The 22,589-nt window shown below is 36.7% G+C and overlaps 1 long non-coding RNA gene across 1 annotated transcript in view; it reads right to left on the bottom strand.

The window, feature by feature from the left end:
• Positions 1-22,230, bottom strand: part of LOC141373811 (uncharacterized) — a 53,620-nt gene extending 31,390 nt beyond the window's left edge. The window contains exon 1 of the long non-coding RNA XR_012380132.1: positions 22,057-22,230. This is a non-coding gene — a long non-coding RNA (uncharacterized lncRNA). The remainder of the gene's footprint in view (positions 1-22,056) is intronic.
• Positions 22,231-22,589: the final 359 nt, after the last annotated feature.

The raw sequence follows: 22,589 nt of genomic DNA, 5'->3' as shown, positions 1-22,589 counted from the left end.
ACTGTAGGATACCATGCATATACCCTCACCCTGGACCTAACCCTAATTCTAGATCTGAGAAAAAATATATATATATTCCATATATAATGGAATATTACTCAGCCATAAAAAGAATGAAATCTTGCATTTGCAATGACATGGAAAGACCTGGAGAATATCACTTGCTGTGATAAACACTGGGTGTTGTATGGAAGTGTTGAGTCACTATATTGTACACTTGGAACATTATTACACTGTATGTTAAGCTAACTGGAATTTAAATATAAACTTTAAAATGAAGTATCTGAAAATTGTCCTAAGAAGATATAGCAAACGGAGAAGCATTCATTCAATAAAATCTACTAAATAGGCAAAAACAGTAAGAGTCTGTGGAATTGCAGCAGTCATTTTGGAATTATGAGGGAAAACATTGGCAACATACTGAGGGGAGAAGAACAGAAATAGAAGAGATTCTTCATAACATCACTGAGCCTGTGAACTGACTAATTCTTGAACTATCTACTTAACTGATTTCTTTTTATGTGAGAAAATAATTTTCCTATTTTTTAGAGAAATTTTAGTTTACTTTATTTTTGCAAACTGATATTCAAACGATTCTCTGAATAGAACCAATCCATGGCAAAGTCATGTAGAGTATGGGGTTTGCACCTGGGTGTGTATATTCTGAAGCGCTGTCCTTTACTCACGCACTCACCTCCACCTGCCTGCAAAGTGGTTCATTTCCAAAGGCTACTTTTCCTGGTCCAGTGTGCATGCATGTCTGCATGCTCCCACCATTAGTATTTATGGTTCATTCAGATCCATGGTGTTGAATAACAAGTGTTCACTAATTCAAATAGGATTACTTATACTAAACATGTGCATTGTAGCTTAGGCTCTACCGAAATGTGTAGTCCGGTATCAGGAGATAAACAAGGGGCTCATTGGAGTCCTTAGATAAACACTAAATGCTGACTTATTTTCTGAGCTTATTTTTATTGACTTACATGTGTGCATGATGAATCTCTCTGCAGAAGAGCCTTAAAGGCATGACACAGCCTGTACAAAATTGAATAATCTAGTGTAAGAATCCAAGTAGTCTGATTCCAAAATTAGTTCTGCCTTCATTGGGTGCAGGTGTAGACTATTTGTCAGCCATCTGAAGCCCACTTAGACTATATGTTGGAGGAGAAATCACTTCTAGGAAGCATTTTATTTTATTTTTTCTAAGAAGCATTCTAAAATTCTTGCATTTACAATGTCATAATTACTTCAAAATTTATTATTATGTTTTACTGTTTCTCTTTTCTCTGTAAGAGCACTTGCCATAAAAAATATGGATGACAATGGATGAATAAATATTTGGTAATACTGTTTTTATCTTTAGTTTTAGAAACTTTATTTTTGGTATTTGAAATGTAAATAAAGAGAAACTATACACTTGAAGTAAAACAGCTCCCTTGAAAGAGAAACAATGACATAACAGCTTTTCATTTTTAGTAAATTTAGCTTTCCTAGGTGCTATTTCAGTTTTCTCCTTAATAAGAAAAAAACAACAAATAGAGCTCATGATTATATGTAGTACCAAGACAGGGACTTGGAAGAAAATAGAGCCTCCTATTAATGTAGATGAGTATGTTTGAAAATGCATTTCAATTTATATTCCTTCCATGAGTTGCTTGCTCATAGTTGATCAGTTCCCCCTGTGTTGGCTCCTTTGAAGGATCTGGTTTCAGAAATTGCCTCTTGAAGGCCTTGCACTTGGCTGTTGTTCTTTCATTTTATAGTGGTGGAGTGCTCTCTGGCTGGCCTCAGATTCAGGCAATCTTAAATCTTATCTGCTCTTCATGGGTTGTATTTCACTAATAAAAGTATGCTGAAAGCTAAGGCTTTGCAGGGTAGGAGAAAACTGGAAGCCAACAATTTCACAAGAAACTTATGAAACAGAGTTAAGGGTATGACACTTCACATACCCCTATTTATAGGAGAAGAAAGCATTTGCAAAATGAGAATAATGTCTCTAGCCATGTCTAGATAGCTGGCACACAATTTATACATACAGTTTCTATCCTAAAAATCAACAGTAAACTTGGGTTGGAAAAACCCTGGTTCAAGTCTTTTCTACATTTGATGTGATGTGATTGAGAAACCTCTCTAGGGGTCAGTGGGAGAGTTTTACTCAATAAAGAATTGTTTTTCATAATTTTTCTTGATGGCTTTGAAAATAAGCCATATTTAGTGATATTCTACTAATGTCAAGGAGAACTGGTAAAAGGAGTTGCTTCTTATTACTAAATGTGCCTTTTGGATAATTAAATATCTAACTCTGAATTGCACATCTGCATTTTTTCACAATAATATGTATATATTTTTAAAAACCACTAAGGTTATTCTTCTCACTTGACTAAACTGAATATGCCTGGCACCTGGCACTGCCCTTGAACTAAACAAAATACTGCTGTTTGGAATTTAACCTTAGCATGATCATTCCCAAGCCATCTATGACTAAGAAAGGATTTAAGACCAGTATCTGGTCTTGCCATGGGGCCTATAGGAACAAGTTGGAAGAAAAGAGCAAATTCTTGGTTATTTGCATGGGGAGAAGCAGGCTTCATTATAGCCAAAGCATAAACAGTCTTGCTTTGAGTATAATGCAAACTTTCATCTGTAAGACAATTCCCTGTACCTTCATAAAGATTTAATATTGTCTTTACTAATTATTAAAATAACTGTAGAACAACACTAACTGAAGGCATTTGTTAGACTAAACAGAGCAGGCAAATATGAGCTGATAGACCTTGGATAGTTAATCAAGTGAAAGTTTTCAGGCTAATAATAACAAAAATGGAGTTGTTAGTGAATGCTAGATAACCGGTTAGATGTATAGAAGAGCGAAGAACATAACAAGGACTAGAGAAATTGATATTTGTTTATAATCTAAGCAAAGTGCACAAAGGATTTTGAAATGTCTATTGTGGTACTTCATTGAATAGCAAAGTGATGCAGGCTTTTGGAAGAGAAATGTGATGTAGTGATTTTTTTTTTTCTGAGAATTTTTGCTTTAATAGGAAGGGCTAATAATTTGAGATAAATCTTTTTTATCTTATTTTAAAATATTCTTCTTGGAAATATTCTTGTTTTTTTATTAACATATAATGTATTATTTGTTTCAGAGATACAGGTCTGTGATTCATCAGTCTTACACAATTCACAGCGCTCACAATAGTACATACCCTGCAGTGATTTTTTATTTAAATGACCATGTCTGTCTTTATTTTTTGCCTACCCAATATTGGATTTCTTCCTTAACACTGCTCTGCCACTCTTCTTCTTCCTTATAATTGGAATCCCACTTTTGCTTACATGTCAGGATGTCAATTGCTTCTGACCTTTTTTCTACCTCAAGAATATGAATCTTGATTAATCTAAGTCAGGGGATGGTAACCTGCAGTCTTGTCACCTGTTCTGTAAATAAAATTTTTTATTTTTTATTTATTTATTATTATTATTATTTTTAAATATTTTATTTATTTAAGAGAGAGAATGAGATAGAGAGAGCATGAGAGGGGGGAGGGTCAGAGGGAGAAGCAGACTCCCCGCTGAGCAGGGAGCCCGATGCGGGACTCGATCCCGGGACTCCAGGATCATGACCTGAGCCGAAGGCAGTCGCCTAACCAACTGAGCCACCCAGGCGCCCTATAAATAAAATTTTTTAAAGATTTATTTATTTATTTTAGAGAGGGAGAGAGCGAGAATGTGTGTGTGTGTATGTGTGTGTGTAAGTGGGGGTGGGGAGGGGCAGAGGGAGAGAAAGAAAGAATCCTCAAGCACACTCCCCACACTGAGCACAGGGAGCTCCATCTCAGGACCTTGAGATCATGACCTGAGCCAAAATCCAGAGCTGGCCACTTAACCGACTGAAATATCCAGTTGTCCCTGTAAATAAAGTTTGCTGGAACATACCACACCCAATTATTTAGTATCACCTGTAGGTGCTTTCCTGTGATAATGGCTGAGTTCAGAGATCTTCAGAGATCAGCTGGGACACACAAAGCACACAAGGAAAATATTTTCTTTCTCCTGACCTTTAGATGTTGTGTGAAGATGTGCTGCTGGGAGCTGCTGCATCCATGTTGTAACCCTAAGAAGACAACTTAAAGATAACATTATGAAGATGGAAAAGAACTTAGGTCTTTGATGTTATCACTAAACTGTTATATGAGTCAAGTGTAATGTTCATATCTCAGGAGTTCTAATGTTGTAGTATAATAAATCTTTCTGTTGTTAACATTATGAGCTGGGTCCTTTATTAATTGTTGCTAAAAAATCCTAATACATATAATACATATAACTTGTAAGGGACCAAATTGAAAAAGACAACAACAAAAAAGATGGTAAATAGGAATGATAAACATGCACTAGGTTTGTGGGTATAGGATAAAAATTCTGGAAAAAATGAGAACTTTTAAGATTAAGCTATTGTATATATACAAGAATGATTATTATGGCATAATTATAATAGAAAAAATTGTACACAACTTAGGAGTTCAGTAATAGGGGATAGGTTATGGTTGGGTTGCCTCATTGCACAATTGTTTGACCATATAATGGTGCTTCATGTGCAAAATACAATGTAAAGGCAAATTCAAAATAAAATGCAAAATGCAATGAAAATGCAAAAATACAATGCAAATTCCCTTTGGATTCCCTCTGGATGGATTCCAGAAGTCCTGGAACTACTGAAATAAGTGATGTTACATCCATCTAGACTACAGTATATCCAACAAAATGATATCATAATAGACTAGTGACATAACAAATCTCACCACAAAGGTTACAAAGCAAATATACACTGCAATTAGATTCATGTAAAAAATACATAGAAATAGAAAAAGGAGAATACACTGAAATATTATTTGCATAATTATGAATGATTATAATTCTCATGATGGTATAATTATGCAAGATTTTAATTGTCTTCTTTATAAACTTCTGTATTTTCCATTTTTGAACACAGAACAGGTGGTACTTTTATGATCAGAAAAAAACGCACAACCTCTTTTTAGTTGTATGGTTCACTGACATGGTACTCAATAGAAACAACAAAAAAATAGATTCGGTTCCTGTCACTTCTATCGCTAATCCTATAAGTATGGCTGTATGATTTGGATGATGTCTCTATTATATTTGACAAATGATATTCTTTCTACTTTTTTCTTTGCTCCTAAAACTATCTTTCACAGCATTTGTAGCTTTAACTTATGTGGTTTCTGTTTCATGTAAATGAACGGTCTAGTTCCACAAAGTCAAATGCAAAGGTTCTCCAGATATCAGAGTCCCAAGAGGTAGTCGCTGCATTCAGGACATGTGAAACACACAGGCTTTGGGTGGCTGCCATTTCCTTCTGAGTAGTCTATTCCCACAGGTACATTATTAACTCACATCTTTGGAAAAGATGAGAAGAATCCCATGCTCTTCAATGTAAATTCTTTTGCTTGCATCTTTCCAAATGTAAGGTAAACCTTGAAAATGACTGGCAAAAGTTTTTTGAAATAAATAGTTACATTGGGGAGCCATTCCTCCATGCTTTAGAAAAAAAAATAGCAGATGGTTATGACAACCACTAATCCAGTGATTGTTTTGGTTTTTTCTTATCTAAAAAGTGCTGAGAAACCATCAGCACTTTTTAAAGAAGCAGTGTATTATTATCATTAATCAAATACTTTGATTTGGGGAATCAATTTATTGATTTGAGAGAACTGTCTGGGAGGTTTCTTTAGGAAATCATATTACTTAGAAGAGCTCAACGTTTGTGGCAACTTGGAGAATTCCTCCCGATCTTCAATGTCAGAGCAAACTATGGAACTGTTTATCAGGCATTTGGAGGCAATATAATGTGAATTTGGGGAACTCAGTATATTTAGCAACATTGGAAATTTGATGGATCCAGGAAAAAAAATTGGAAAATATAACTAAGAGGTTTCATCTTGTATACTATACAGAAAAGAACATTCCTGTTTTTAATTAACTATTCATTTCCTTTGCAGAATGTGGCTTCAAGCAATCAAAGAAATTGTTTGTAACAAAATGTCTATGGCTTACTAGCTTATTTCATTAAAGCATCATGTTAATGAGCCCAAGTTTCAGATTCATCCCCAAGTGAGCCAATAAATTTACTCTGGGTTGAAACAAACAACTCCACCCAAATTTAGCCAGCCATCTTGCAAAATTGTTCCTTGAGACTGGTTGAGTATGGATGGATAGATGGATCAGTACAAATCCATTCTCACCACCCCCTGAAAATCCACTCATACCCAATTATGTCAAGAGTAGTGTCTTCCTAAGGAGCAGCAGATTCTTGGTATAAATGTTGCAAAGTCCAGTGGTTGAGCATATGGACTTTCCTGACAATCTGAGTTTATGTCCTGGCTCCAGGTTCAGTAGGCTTCAGACTCATTCTACTCTGGGCAAATTATTTAACCTCTCAGCCTTAATCTCTCCATTTGAGAAGTAGGTCAGATAGTAGGTTGTAGTAATTCATAGGGTAATTGTAGCATTAGTTGTGATGATGTATTTAAGGTTCTTAGTGTAGCCTCTGGCACTTTAGTAACTGTTCAGAAAGTGTTACTACATAAGGTCCCTTGTTTTAGAAAGCAGCTTTTCAAAACTGATGACATTTGTGGAACTCAAAGGATCATAGATATTTTTCTTGTGACCCTGTTTGAGTTCAACACAAAGAATGATCACTAAGGATTCAACATGAACAGTGTTCTCTGGCAGACCTGGATTTCTACTCTTTATGGAATGTAGTGAGCTGGATGTGACCTGCCACCAGCTAATTGCCATTTAAATGAATGCAAATAGAAGCCCAGACTTCTACCCCACAGCTGAATGAGTCAGGGATTCCAAACCAGCAAATTGCCTGTTTATGGAATAAATCACTGAAAGCTCTCTCTGTGTGGCATTTTCCAGGTTTACCTGAAATCTGTCACTGAAGCCAGTGGTAGTCTGAGAGAGAGCGTGTAGGAGGAATTTAACCATGAAAATCTTATCTTAATCTTTTTCACAAGTACTCTGTGTCTTGACAATCTCAGGAATTTTATTGGCAGGTTATCATGCGCCTTCTGCTGCAGAGATTGGAATGCACCACTGGATGAGACAAACAGATGGTGTGGATCAGAGATTTTCCACTTTTTTCTGAGAAATTTTGAAAAGATGGGGGAAAATCAAAATCACCATTTAAGGAGACAAAACTTCCTGATTTCTTATCAGTTAAAATCATTACCCGAAGCAAAAGTCTTTCTCCAAACACAACATTATGTTTTATATAAAATCATTTTCTTTCATTTTCTGTAGTGTTCAAGTAATTCTCCTAAGGATAAAAGTGAAATTAAATAGTATACAGAACTGCTGAAATTCTGTTGTTTGGGCTGCAGCATTTTCCTTACATTAGTCATTAGATCTATTTCTAAGTAATTTGTCTGAGATGTGGTATTTTTTTGTTTGTTTTGCTAGTCTCCATTTATAGCTCAAGCATTTCTACAGTTTTTCCTGTACTCACACTCTGCTTTTGTTAAAATGTATTTTTTCTGCATTTGTGATTGTCAATATCATGCCATCTCTAAAGCCCCTTTCCCACTTTTTAAAAATTAAGGTATGGGGGCGCCTGGGTGGCTCAGTCGTTAAGCGTCTGCCTTCGGCTCAGGTCATGATCCCAGGGTCCTGGGATCGAGTCCCACATCGGGCTCCCTGCTCAGCGGGAAGCCTGCTTCTCCCTCTCCCACTCCCCCTGCTTGTGTTCCTGCTTTTGCTGTCTCTCTCTGTCAAATAAATAAATAAAATCTTAAAAAAAAAAATTAAGGTATAATTGACATATAACATTGTATTCATTTCAGGTGTAAAAGGTAATGATTTGATATTTGTATGTGTTGTGAAATGATCACCACAATAAGTCTATGTAACATCTATCACCATACATAGTTACAAAATTTTTTTCTTGTGATGAGAACTTTTAAGATATATTCTCTTAGCAACTTTCAAATATGCAATATAGTATTATTAACTGTAGTCACCATGCTTTGCATTACATTCTCATGACTAATTTGGAAATTTGTATTTTGTGATCCCCTACACCAATTTTGCCCACCCCTCACCATCCACCTCTGGCAACCACCAATCTACCAATCTGTTCTCTATGTCTGTGAGCTCATTTTGTTTTGTTTTTAGATTCCATTTATAAGGGAGATCATCCAGTAATTGTCTTTCTTTGCTTGACTTATTTCACTTAGCATATTGCCCTCAAGAGTTATTTGAGTTGTCACAAATGGCAAGATTATATTCTTTTTAATGGCTAAATAACATTTCGTATATCTACCAAATTTTCTTTATTCATTTAGGTTGTTTCCATGTATTGGCAATTGCAAATAATGCTGCAGTGAACATAGGGTGCATATATCATTTTGAATACATTTTTTTCATTTTCTCCAGATAGAAACTATATGTTATTTCTATTTTTAATTTTTAAGAACCTCCATACTGTTTTCCACAGTGGCTGCACCAATTTATATTGCCACAAACAGTATAGTAGGGTTCCCTTTTCTCTACATCCTCTCCAACACTTGTTATTTCTTATCTTTTTAATAATAGTCCTTCTACCATCTATGAGGTGAAATCTCATTGTGGTTTTGATTTACATTTCCCTGATGGTTAGTGATATTGAGCATATTTTCATGTACCTGTTGGCTATCTGTATGCCTTCTTTGGAAAATTGTCTATTCAGATCCTCTGCCCATTTTTTAATCTAGTTGGGTTTTTTTTGCTATTGAGTTGCATGAGTTCTTTATATATTTTGATACTAGCTCCATATATATGAGATATATCACTTGCAAATATTTTCTTCCATTCAGTGGGTTGCCTTTTTATTTTGTTAATGGTTTTGTTTGCTGTGAAGATTTTTAGTTTGATGTATCCCACTTACTCATTTTTACTTTTGTTGCCTTTGCTTTGGGAGTCAAACCTAAAAATATCATCACCAAGACCAAAGTCAAGGAGCTTATAGCCTATGTTTTCTTTTAGGAGTTTTATGGTTTTAGGTTTTATGTTCAAGTTTTTAATCCATTTTGAGTTAAATTTTGTGTATGGTGTAAGATAGTGGTCTAATTTCCTTCTTTTGCATGTGGCTGTCTAGTTTTTCCAACCCTACTTACTGAATTGTCCTTTACCCATTGTATGTTCTTGGCTTCTTTGTCATAAATTAATTGACCATATATGTATGGGTTTATTTCTGGGCTCTTTATTGATTTATGTTTTTATGCCATGTCTGTTTTTACGCCAATATCATACTGTTTCGATTACTGTATCTTTGTAATGTAGTTTGAAATCAGGGAGCCTGATGCCTCCAGCTTTGTTCCTCTTTGAGATGTAGTATATTTAATTATATTTGCATACCTCTCTAAATAGCACTATTGATATAAAGACATGACACTCCCCACACTCAAACTAGTTGAGTCCCAGAATTTTCAGGGCCTTTGTCATTCTGTGTCATAGAAATCATGCATTTGGGGCAAAGAGAAAATATAGCATCATACTTATTAATTTAAGGTTTACTTGCTAGAAATGCAGTGTCATTATTTTTCAAGGTAGTGTCTTTCAGGTCCTCCTTTGCGTGTGTGTGTGTGTGTGTGTGTGTGTGTGTGTGTGTGTGTGTGAGAAAGAGAGAGGGGGGGTATAAACAGGAGGCTAGTCCACAGAGCTAGACACAATATTATTTAAGAAGAATAATTGGTTAAATGAAAACTGACAAAGTGAGGTAGGTAGAATAATGCCCCCTCAAAGATGTCCACATCTTAATCCTCAGAATCTGTAAATATGTTATCTTACACAGCAGAAGAGACTTTGCAGGAGTGATTTATTTTATTTTTTAGCATTATTGAGGTATAACTGACAAAACTGTAATATATTTGAAGTGTACAATATGACAGTTTCATCTATGTATATACCTTGTGAAAGGATTCCCTCCTTTGAGTTAGTTAAAACATCTTTCACTTTGCATTTTAGTTTTCTGTTTGTTTTGGTGAGAACACTTAAGCTCCACTCTCTCAGAAAATTTTTATTTTACAACACAGTATAATCAACTGTAGTCACCATTACATTAGCTCCTCAGACCTTATTACTCTTATAAGTGAAAGTTTGTATGTATCCTTTTACCAGCTTCTCCCTATTCCCCATCCCACCTCACCCCCTGGCAACCACCATCCTAGTCTCTGTTTTATTAGTTTGACTTTTAGAATATTTTTATTTTTTTTATTTTATTTTATTTATTTATTTATTTATTTTTTTAAAGATTTTATTTATTTATTTGAGAGAGAATGAGAGATAGCACGAGAGGGAAGAGGGTCAGAGGGAGAAGCAGACTCCCCGCTGAGCAGGGAGCCCGATGCGGGACTCGATCCCGGGACTCCAGATCATGACCTGAGCCGAAGGCAGTCGCCCAACCGACTGAGCCACCCAGGCGCCCTTAGAATATTTTTAGATTCCACATAGAAGTGATACCATGCACTGTCCTCTCTGTCTGATATTTCCCTTAGCATATTGACCTTCAGATTCATCCATGTCGTTGCAAATGGCAGGATTTCCTTCTTTTTTTAATGCTAAATAATATTCCATTTAAGGCTGAATATGTATAGATATGGATGTAGATATAGATATATGATGTATGTAGATATATATGTACACAGATACACATACACATACCACATTTCCTTTATCCATTCATCATCGATGGACAGTTAGGTTATTTCCATACTTTGGCTATTGTCAATAATGCTGCAATGAACATGAGAGTGCAGGTATCTCTTCTAGATAGTGATTTTGTTTCCTTTGGATATGTACCCAGAAGTGGGATTGCTAGATCATATGGTAGCTCAATTTCTAATTTCTTAAGGAATCTCCATGCTGTTTGCCATAGTGTGTGTGTATCAGTTTACATTTCTACCAACAGTCTGCTGGGGTTCCCTTTTTTCCACAGCTTCTCCAGCATTTTTTATCTTTTGTCTTTCTGATAATAGACATCCTAACAGGTGTGAAGATAGATATAGCTCAGGGGTAGAACATTTGACTGCAGAGATGATTTAAATGAATGCAAATGGAAGTTAAAGGCTTGGGATGAGGTGATTATCCTGGATTACTTGGGCGAGCCCAGTGTGATCACAAGTGTCCTTATCAATGAAAGAGGGAGGTAGGAGAATCAGAGTCAGAAAGAGACGTGAGGACAGAAGCAGAGGTTGGAGTGATGTGAAGGCAGAAGGAACTTGACAATGGAAGGGAGCCACTGGCCATGGAATGCAGTTGGCCTCTAGAGGCTGTCAAAGATAACAACAGGTTCTTCTCCTAGATCCAACAAAAGGAACATAGCTCTGTTGACACCTTGAGTTTAACCCCTATGAAAACCTATTTTGGACTTCTGGTCTCCAGAACTATTAGATAATAAATTTGTATTGTCTTAAGCCACTAACTTTGTGCTAATTTGCAGCAATGGGAATTGAATACACATAGGAACCAGTTCACAAACTGTGCTGTTGAGAACCCAGAGCTTAGAACTCATTCGCTCTGTGAATAGAGAGGCAACTGGCATCTATTGCCACTCTAGTGGCTGTCAATTGTTCCTGGCCAAATGTGTCTATTCTTTCAGATCCCAGTGCATCCTCGATGCCTTCCTGCCTGTATGCTGATCCTCTTACTGTCCCCACCTCCTGGGATGTCCTCTTGTTATTCTGTTCAGGTTCTTTTCCAGCCAGCAGGTTCACTTGTTTTATAAATACACCATTGTTTCTTTGTCCTGCATTATAGTTATTTAGCTGAGGGAAAAGTCACCTATCTTGGTTTAGCTGTGGAAAATTACATACCCCTTCTGTGAGCAAAGATTATAAGCATAAACGAATCCTAAATCTAGTTACTGCCTAGCGTTGAGATGAGAAAGTTCAATTTCAACTCAAAAATTTAGTGAACCATCACTGTTTTCAAGTCATAATAATTGTACGAGAGGAACTATGTAGAATAAAGCCTGCCCCTGGGTAAGGACATAAGTAAGTATAGAAGGATGTGTATGATAAGGCTGTGTGTGACGTTAAATGGAGATAATAGGGCTTTGCTGTAAGAAGGACTTGAATTACTTGTACCATTTATTAATTTTCTGTTATCTTTGATTTCTTCATCTTAATTTTTTATCTAAAAAGCTGTGCATATTAATTTCTACTTCACAAATTGATGTGAGGATTAAATGAAAGAATGGATTGGTTGGTTTAGGGATTAATTCAATAAGTATGTGCCTAGTGCTTACTATGTGTTGGGCACTATCCAAAGTTCTAGAAATATATTTGTGAATGAAATAAAGTCACAGTGTTCACAGATCTTATGTTGTTGTAGGAAGAGACATAGATTAAATAAATGGGTAAATATAATATCAGTAAGTGAAAAATGTTATCTAGTTAAGAAATAAAAAGAAAGGTATAATCAGAGAATGACTGGGGTGGGGAGGGGGAAGTGCTGAGGAAGAGTACCCCCTGCATCATCGTACAATTTCTGACCAAATAGATGTAAGTTCCTGTTACTTGAGGAAAGGTTTCCAGCTTGTGAATTTTGCAGATTGGTGGAGGTAGTGGTTGGATTTTAAGGTTGAGGAAGATTTCAGCAAGAAGGGATGGCAGGGAAGAGTATTGAAGCTGAGACAGGAGAATGTGCATTGGCACAGAGATTCCAAAGTGTGTGTCACTTCTGAGAAAGTACATTAATTCCCACACTCATCAGACCCTATTTCACACTGTGTTTGGGTTCCACTTTTGAGTAAAGGACATTAATGTCACTCGGGACTTTGGCCTAAAACTGGGGAGCATTCTCTCCTCCAGTGATTTAGCTTATTGCTTCTGCTGCTTTCTATACTTCAGACAGCTCTGCAAGTTTGGGCCAACTTGTTGACCCAGGAAACTAGACCACTGGGCAGGCAATCAGTAATCAAGTTTTATCTCCATTCCCTCTGTAACTTTTTTCTTTCTCTCTCTTTTTAAAAATTTGGCTGCTGTTTCCAGTGGAATGATCCATCCTTGTTTGCCAGAGATAGTTGCCTACCTTGTCTTAATATTCTTAATTTTCTAATTAGAATTCTCAAGACAAACTCAGCCTGAGGAAAAAAAGAAAGTGTGTTGTTGGGGGCGCGGTGGGGTGAGGGGGTGTGATGCTGGGTGGAAGAGAGGGCAGGAGAGGGCAGGGATGCCTTTGGTTTACCGCAGGATGTTCAGATTCTCTCATCAAAGGAAAAGCAAGCAAACAGCAAACTGCCTGAATCATGGGCTTAAGCTCATGGCTGTTTCAGAAGGACAGGGAATTCCTAAATGCTGACTGGGGTGGCCTATGTGAGTGTGCTAACAGCCAAAACCTTAATTTTCAGTTCTTTTGGGAATTTTAATTTTTTTGAAACAGATTTCTGTTTTCTTGAGGATAAAGGATCCCCATCTTTCCTCATCTCTGTTCCTATTCCCACCACTTGAGCTTTCCTTTTCAAAAGCAAGAAGCTGCCCTCCCACTTTCTCCCCTCTCAAAGGTTCTGTCTCTGCCTTTCCGATTGGTTTTTTGAAATAATCTATTCACGTTTCCTACATCGCCTCACTACTTGACTCACTTGAAACCTGGTTCTTCTGGCAGTCTGGTTTCTGCCCTCATCACCCACTGAAATTGTTTTCACAATGGTCAAAACTTTGCCAATTTGACAATTTTGGTGACCTGCTCTGACTTCTCCCTCCCCCTACCCCGCTCCTCCTTCCCCGCCCCTTGTCTTTCTTCATCTTCTTCTCCTGCTCCTCCTCCTCATCCTTCTGACCTCTCTGCATCATCTGAGTCCTGGTAACCTCTCAACTTCTAGGTTTATTATATTCTTTGTTTTTTCTTTTTATCTAAATATACACTCAGTAAAATTATTTGTTTTCTTCTCTCTTCATCCTCCAAATATGGGTATTTTTTTTTTGAGGCTTCATTATCAATTTTCTTTTCTCTCCTTTGGCATTTTTCCCCGTTTCAGTAGCTCCGACTCTTCTCATGAACTCTAGGTTCAAATCCCCAAGTACTCAATACACATTGCCACCCATGTTCTCCCATCAGCTTCCCAATTTTAGCACATCGAAAATGTGGTTCATTTTCTTCCTTTGATGCCTCCAATTAGGTGTCCAAACATAGTCTCATAATTAGTGCATTTCTTTGAAGCAATATGGATGAAAAATGATACACGAAAACAAGATATTCAGTACACATTTTTAAGAACAAATTTTCAGAATGGGATCTAACATACTTTTCTAAAACTGAACATAAGAATTCAAGTGTTTAGGGGCACCTGGGTGGCTCAGTCGGTTAAGCGTCAGACTGTTGATTTCAGCTCAGGTCATGATCTTAGGGTCATGAGATGGAGCCCTGTGTCGGACTCTGCACTGGGTGTGAAGCCTGCTTGAGATTCTCTCTCTCCTCTCTCTCTGTCCCTCCCCCTTCCCTGCTCATACACGCATGCTTGCTCTCTCTCTCTCTATCAAAAAAAAAAAAAAATTCAAGTGTTTAAAACCCATTTCTAGAAAGTCCTTTAGAAGAGCTACTTCACTTAATACATTTATCATTATATTGTAGAGCCTTACCACATCTCTTTACAAGTTGTCTTACACTGAAAGTTATTTTATTTTATACTTAAAAGAAATTTTTTGTGACTATTGCAATTCTCTATACCACCTGGAGAAGGCTATAGGGATATGAGTATTTAACAGCATCCCCAATGAGCCTTCCCCACCTCACCACCACCTGACACTTTATTACACAAACATCAGGTTTAGAAATTGTTTTTCTTCCCAAGCCTCCAGCTGCTGGCCTGCCAGGCACTGAACAAGCCTTGTGCAGCTCATCACAGGCAGGGTTTCCTGTCAATAGAAGAGAGGAAGCAGTGCTTTTGGATGAACCCTCATTGTCCTGGCTGGAACAGTGATCACCAGGCAGTGATAAGGACCTTTTTCAACTTCCACGAACTGCACGAATCTGACTAACCTTGTTAGGGAGAAGAGGAAAGAAGGGGCGGTTACAAATAGTGTTTGAAGCACTCTTTCCTTGGCTTCTCAAATCCCAGCAACCGAAAGAATCTAAAACACACTGAGTAAGATGAATCTTTTGAATAGTCAGAATGTTTATCTTGCCAAGGCTTTTTTGGATCTTGTTGCTTTCCAAAGTGAATATAAAATTATATCATGACATCAATTAAAAAAAGTAATTAATAGACTCACTTAATTTGTAACTAAAAATTGGACATTGTAATGTGTTCTAGCTTATATTTGGTTTATTTTTATCCTTTTATTTGGAGTAATTCATGAGTTTAGCATCTTCCACTTAAGGAACCTATGCCAAAGGGTCTCTTTTTTGTTTCACTTTTATATTCTAAAATCGCTCTTTCCATCTCATTCTTGTTTTCTTTAAGGAGGCTTACATCTAAAAGGTGCTTCTCTCCCTCTCTCTCTTTTTTTTTAAGATTTATTTATTTTAGAGAGAGAGTAAGAGAGCATGAGTGGGAGGAGCAAAGGGAGAGGGAGAGAGAATCTCAAGCATATTCCGCATTGAGTGCAGAGCCCAGATGCAGGGCTTGATCTCACGACCCTGAGATCATGACCTGAGCTGAAATCAAGAGCCGGATGCTTAACTGATTGTGCCACCTAGGTGCTCCTCTAAAAGATGCTTCTTAAATATTTGTTGAATAAATGCTTGTTACAGTAAAGACATATCATCAGCTTTTCTTTCCTCCCAAAACTTGACATAAGTATGATATTTTCTCAGTTATTGTAGAAATTACTTTTAATATGTTAAACCAAAATAATTATTCCCATTTTCCAGATGACAAAACTGAACCCCACAGATGTTAAATGACTGTGTGTGTGTGTGTGTGTGTGTGTATGTGTGTGTGTGATGGTGAGTCAGGGATCTGGGGATTGAATTGGCTTATAGATAACAAATACATTAACAAGAGTGTCTAACTTGGGCTGTTGTTTCCAGTGGCCCATGATCCTAAAGTAGAAAAAGAATCCTGTAATTTAAATAACTTTCTTTGTAAGAAATATTAATTTAGTGATAAAGCTAAGAGGAAAATTGAAACAACTAAAAGATAATTTTTGGGGGTCTTCCTTACCCAGAGGTTGATAGTAGCATGGCTGCAGTGTACAAAAGCATTTATATTGAACCTGGCATCTTGTGAAGTTCCATCTAAAATGCTTCCTTATCATAAAATTCTATTTACAGTTTAATAAAGACTAGAATGGGCTCCTAAACCCAGGTGGACTGGGACTGAAAAGTATTTTCTAGTGTAGGAAAGCAAACAAAACAAAAGTGCTTTTATTTCTTATAATCACTTTATTTAAAAATATTTTTAGTTCTTTCCATAGATAGTACAGTCAGCTTTGAGAGCCTTGGATTTAGATAATCTGGGTTTGAGTCCCAGATCTAATATGTTGAAATTTTAATTACTCTGATGCTAACTGACATCGTTTTTACAATGTCAAAATATAAATGAGCAATAATGCATAATGAAGTGTCAAGCAGAGCAGAAGTAGGTGTTTAAAAATAGTAACTATTGTAATTATTCATAAAAAATTTAATTTTTGCTATCATTATTAATTTAAATATACTTATTTTTTTCAGTCAATAGTTTTACCTCTTTATAATGCTAACAGTTCAGTTTTTTCACCAATGACTGCCATGTTCTGAGTGAATATACTAAGTGCCATTCATGCTAATTATGTACATTTACAAAAGAACAATTTTCTGTTATTGAAAAACCATAGAAATATGTGATAGATATATGATATTTACTTCTGTTATTAACTGAACATTCTTTACTTGAATTTATACCATAAAATAGCATATTACTTTATAGAATTTAAGACTGGCATGTGTGTGCGTGCGCGCGTGTGTGTGTGTGTGTGTGTGTGTTGCAAGTAAACCAAACAGATATATATCGTCGTCAAGATGGAAATGGTAGTGCTTGACTTGTTTAAGTAAAGTGTGTTTGATTTGATTCTTGGAATTTTCAGAAATACACATATATGATCTAATATAACAAATGTAGTGTGAATACCAGCATGACAGATTTCTTTAAAGCCAAAAACCTTCCTAAAATTTGTTAGAAAAAATAAGTAGAAGAGCATATAAAACAGAATTTTCAGTATGCATCTGGAGACCATCCTGAATATGTTCTTTATTTCAGGGGCAGGTATTTTCAAATTCATTTGAATCTAAGAAATTAAAATGTTAAGATCAAATCCTTTAGTTTTTAATGGTTTTATAACGATGCTAACCCAACGCCATGGAAAGTGACACAAAATGGTAGTATGGTATCTGACAGTATATGTTTGAAAACTGTACCAGGTATTTACAAATACTCCCAAATCCCTAGGGAGTATATGTAAACACCTGGTTTAGTTCCAGATTAGGTGCTCAGGTCAAGGGTGCTGGATCGTGACCTTCCTCCCCTCATACACCATCTGGCCTTCCTCATAATCCTTCCCCATCTCACTCCTTCCCCACTCCCTTATATGTAGAATAGGGTTACTAGATAATGCAACTCCAGAGGGTACCATTTACATAAGAGTCTGTGTATGCAAATGCTGCCCCCTGGAGTTGTGCAGTGGTTCAGCCTGTTGACCATAGGAAGTAGCTAGCCCTGTCCAAGAACTAGCCAAAGTAACATCCAAAGAAATAGCAGCTTAGAAGTACAAATTCATGATGTGAATACTTTTTTTAATTATTAATTTTTAATTTAAATTCAATTAATTAACATATAAGGTATTATTTGTTTCAGGGGCACAGGTCTGTGATTCATCAGTCTTACATAATACCCATGCTTATTACAACACATACCCTCCCCAATGTCCATGACCCAGTTACCCCATCTCCCCACCACCCTCCCCTCCAGCAACCCTCAGTTTGTTTCCTATGATTAAGAGTCTTATGGTTTGTCTCCCTCTCTGGTTTTGTCTTGTTTCATTTTTTTCCTGTCTTCCCCTATGATCTTCTGCCTTGTTTCTTAAATTCCACGCTTTCTTCTTAACAAATCTGTTTTTGTTTTGTAGGGTATACCATTGTTAACCTTTACCCTCTACTCCTAGCTTGTTCGACCCTCCCTGTACCTCCAGGTGTTAAGTATAGACAGTTACACCACTGACCACCTGACCACTTTATTGCCCTGTTATTTTGTAACATATTTTTGGAAACCTATTTAATATAGAAAGGCTTTTGGATTTTTTCTACTTCTCTTTGGTTTTGGAATGTATAATAAGGAATATCCTATTGAAACCTCTTAATATCTCTCATGACTAAAGATAACATACAATAAAAAAAAGGTAACTTAATATACAGTCAAAAGAATCATTATTCTTCTGTTAATTTGGTCAGAACAGTGTTCTGTCACTGACAATAGAACTGGGGCTTGTAGAAGAGCCTCAAATAAACTCCATGATGTCAATCTCAAAGGCTAAATGATATATGCTAACTTGTTTTACTTTGCGTTAATAGTCCAATTATCATTTGTTATTTATGAGTTGCCTAAAATCTTATTTTTTTCTTTTTTTTATTATGTTCAGTTAGCCAACATATAGTACATCATTGGTTTTTGATGTGGTGTCAATGATTCATTAGTTGTATATAACACCCAATGCTCTAAAATCGATGTTATTTTTCAAAAATATAACCAACCAGAGAAACAGATTCTATAAATTTGTATTCATTACATAAAGTAAATTCATAATACACTCATCTTGTGGGGTAGAAGCTGTAAGGGTGATTTTCTGATTTTCTTATTCTTACTGCATATTAAGACTTATCAGTCAAATATTCATTCTTTCAGATAAGTGGGCTATTTTTAGCCAGGAACTATTTGAGGTCAGGGACTTTACCTTATTTATCTCAGTTTCCTTAATGCCTAGCATGGTGTTTGGCATATCTAAGTACTGAATGTGTGTTTGTGGAAGTTTAATATTCTTTTTTGGATCTATCTTAGTTCCATTATATCTTTGAGATAGAGGAAGGAGATACACAAAAAATATTCTGGATTTAGATGTCAGTTGTTTTTGTTCGTTTCCAGAGGCATGTCAATTCCTTTTATTTTGCAGCTAATAGAATATTCTGACAAGGTAGCATCATTTTAATTTTTTTGAACCATAGATTTAAACTGAGCTAAAGCATTACTTCAAATATATATTAAAATTTCAACAGGATAATTATCGTTGTGTTACTACTGAGATTTTTTTAATTTAATTTTTTATTGTAGTAAAATATATATAACATAAAATTTATCATTTTGACCATTTTTAAGTGTGCAATCAAGTGGCATTAAATACATTTACAAGGTTGTGCAACCACCACCATTATTCATTTTCAAATTTTTTTCATTTTTCTAAACAAAACCTTAGTACCCATTAAACAATAGCTCCCCATTCCTCCCCCTGCCCCCAGCCCCTGGTAACCTCTATTCTGCTTTCTGTCTCTGTGTGAATTTGCTTATTCTAGGTGTCTTATATAAATGGAATCATACAATATTTGTCTTTTTGTATCTGGCTTATTTAACTTAGCACATTGTTTTCAAGGCTCATCCATGCTGTTAATTTGAACATAATGGGCATATGTATCTCAGTTTATGATAATAAAACCAGCTAGTCAGAAGTACCTGTGTTCCCACAAATAGTAGAAATGAAACTGCCAAAAAGAAAAATAGGGGTAGCCCTTATAGTGAGAGGTAAGTGGTGCTACATCCTTGAATGCCATACAAAATAACATGTAGTAATTGCCAGGGAGTTACCTGGAAGGAGCGTGCAGGACTGAGTGCTGATGCCTGGAGCCACACCATGTTACCTGGAGAGCAAGGGGACTGGGACTGTGTTGGACATCTTTAAAGCCCCTCAGAGAGGGGGTTGACGTGACGCAGTGGGCACCCAATAACATTAGTGCAACGAATGAAACGATCATGTACTCACAGTAACCTTTTCCACAACGTTTCCATAACAGCTTGTGTTGGTTGGGTTGACAGACCAATTTTGTCTTTATAAAACATTTTCTGTACTTGCTCTCTCTCTCCCCATGTAGCTTGTAAGTGCTTACATTCCATAAGATGCCAGTTATAGTCCCTTGAGCACAATAGATGTTTGATAGGTGTTATTTGCTTGAGTGATTGTCAAGAGACTGTGGCAGAAATGCTCTTCCTCTTGTTTTGGACCATCTTTTAAAAAATTAGGTTGTGTGGTGTGTGGAAAGTGGCCTTCAACCCCACCTGGCACTGCATCGTGGGGAGGCACTTTGGTAGTTCTGTGACACATGAAACCAAACACTTCATCTACCTCTACCCGGGCCAAGTGGCCATTCTTCGGTTCAAATCTGGTTAAAAGCATGGACTGTGTCACACACCCAGTGATCCATCCAAAACCAAGGATTGTAGCCTAAATTCCAAATACCAGAGACTGAAATCTTCAGCCTTGCCTAGGGGAACACCTCGATCTTTGAACCTTTATTGTGTTGTTTTGTACAGGGCATTCTCTGTACAAATTTGTTGTGGTTATAAAACAATTAGCAAAACAGCTTACATTTGTATTTATTTTCTATTCTATACCTCTACCCCATGTTTTTCTCCTCAAAATCCATTCCTTTTGAAATAAATCATTTTGTATAGGGCTTTCATCACAGAATTTAGAAATGTCAGTTAACACCTGATAGACACATCTTCCATTGGTCTGATTCTTGAGAAAGTAATTAGCCCACTATTCTACTAGTAGCCTGCTCATTACTAGATTACTTATTAGTTTACTATATTCCTAGATTTTCCCTGTTGTGGGCATGGGACTGGCCAACACAAGGTCTGAAAATCATGCTATGTAGGAAAATGGAAATGGGAGCAGTGCTTGAAAAATCTGAACATTTCTCTCCCTTTTCTGTAGAAATAGATAAGACAATGCATTTCTATGCCTTATATTTTGTCATCATTATGCATACTCAGTAAATATGGACTCCAATTAATCCTCTGCCAACAGGAACGTTCAAACAGATGCTTCAGAGATAGAATCCTTAAGATAGTGTTATTTCTTGAGTCAAGTCTATGATTCTGTCCCTGTGATTCTAAGCATGGTCTCTCACTTTCTGTTTCTATGAAAGAATTGACCTAAAATCTTTATTTAGGATGTTATGAGAAATGTAAAAAAATCTCATGAGAATTAGAGCACTGTAACTCATCTTTTAAAAAAGCTTGTCAACATCAGAATGCTGTAGAAGAATGAATGACTACAGTCTGGCCTAAACCATAGATGGCTTTTCTTTTTGGTGAAATGGGTGGTGCTAATTCTCAGAGATTAATTTTTTTTAAAAGACTTATTTATTTATTTATTTTAGAGAGAGAGAGAGAGAGAGAGAACGAGCAGGAGGGAGAGGGAGAGAGAATCTCAAACAGACTCCGTGCTGAGCACAGAGCCCAGTGTGGGGCTTGATCTCACGACCATGAGATCATGACCTGAGCCAAAACCAAGAGTCGGTTGCTTAACTAACTGTGCCATCCAGGCGCCCCTCAGATATTTAATTTGAAATCACTGTGGCTATGGGAGATAATTTTTTTCAAAGGAAGTCTTTTGGAATGTCTCACTTTTTTCCCCATTAATAAAAATAGTAGGGTTAACAGTTAAGTTTTTAAGGGAAGACAATTTGGCATCATTTAAGTCAGTTTATATTTGGGATTAGGAAGTGACTTTAGAGAGTGCATCAAGAGACAAATAGATCAATTTGCCAGGAAGCTGAAACCATTTATTTGTTCTTTCTGGCATGGTAAAATATGAAATTTTCATTTAGGAAAGGTGATTTATTGTGAGCGAGACTATCCACTAAAGGTCAAGTAAAAAGTAAAACATTTATACAGACTGAACCAAAGTGCATAATTTATACAAAAGAATAGTATATTAAGACCTGTATTAGTTTTCTAATGCTATATAACAAATTACCACAAACTTAGTGTCTTAAAGCAACACAAGGTTATTATCTCACTGTGGCCATGGATTAGGAGTCCAGGTACGGCTTGGCTGGGTTCTCTTGTCAGTGTTGTACAAGAATGAAATGAAGGAAATGGCTGGAGCTGGAATTTCACCTGGGGCTTGGGGTGCTCTTCTAAGCTCATTGATTGTTGGCAGAATTCAGTTCCTTGAGGACTGAAGCCCTCAGCTCAACTCAGCCAGTGGGAGGAGGATGAGATGCCATCTGGGAGTGGTCAAGGAGACAACAATGGTTAGCAGAACATCCTGGGAGATGTGTTCTGAAGAGTTGGGGAGGAGCTGGTCAAGAGGGCTGCGTGCCACGGAGAAGAGAAGCAGAGGCCCATAGGCAGTGGGTGCAAGAGTTTGGAAGTTATCTGGTGATGCTGAAGGCAGCAGTTTACAGTCACTAAGAATTAATAATCTAATAGTCTCAGGGAATGAAGATAGAAGACAGAAGAGATTCTTTCCCAGTCATCAAGTGTGCTAATCAATTGTAGCTACTTTTCACAAATAATACATTTGCCATGTCTGTCACCTTTAGACATG

Source organism: Callorhinus ursinus, unplaced genomic scaffold (assembly GCF_003265705.2).
Source record: "Callorhinus ursinus isolate GAN/ISIS: 27379988/994484 unplaced genomic scaffold, GSC_fseal_2.0 scaffold12, whole genome shotgun sequence".
Classification (NCBI taxonomy): Eukaryota; Metazoa; Chordata; class Mammalia; order Carnivora; family Otariidae; genus Callorhinus; species Callorhinus ursinus.
The sequence above is the reverse complement of the archived record's forward strand: the minus strand, read 5'-3'. Positions and strand labels throughout refer to the sequence as shown.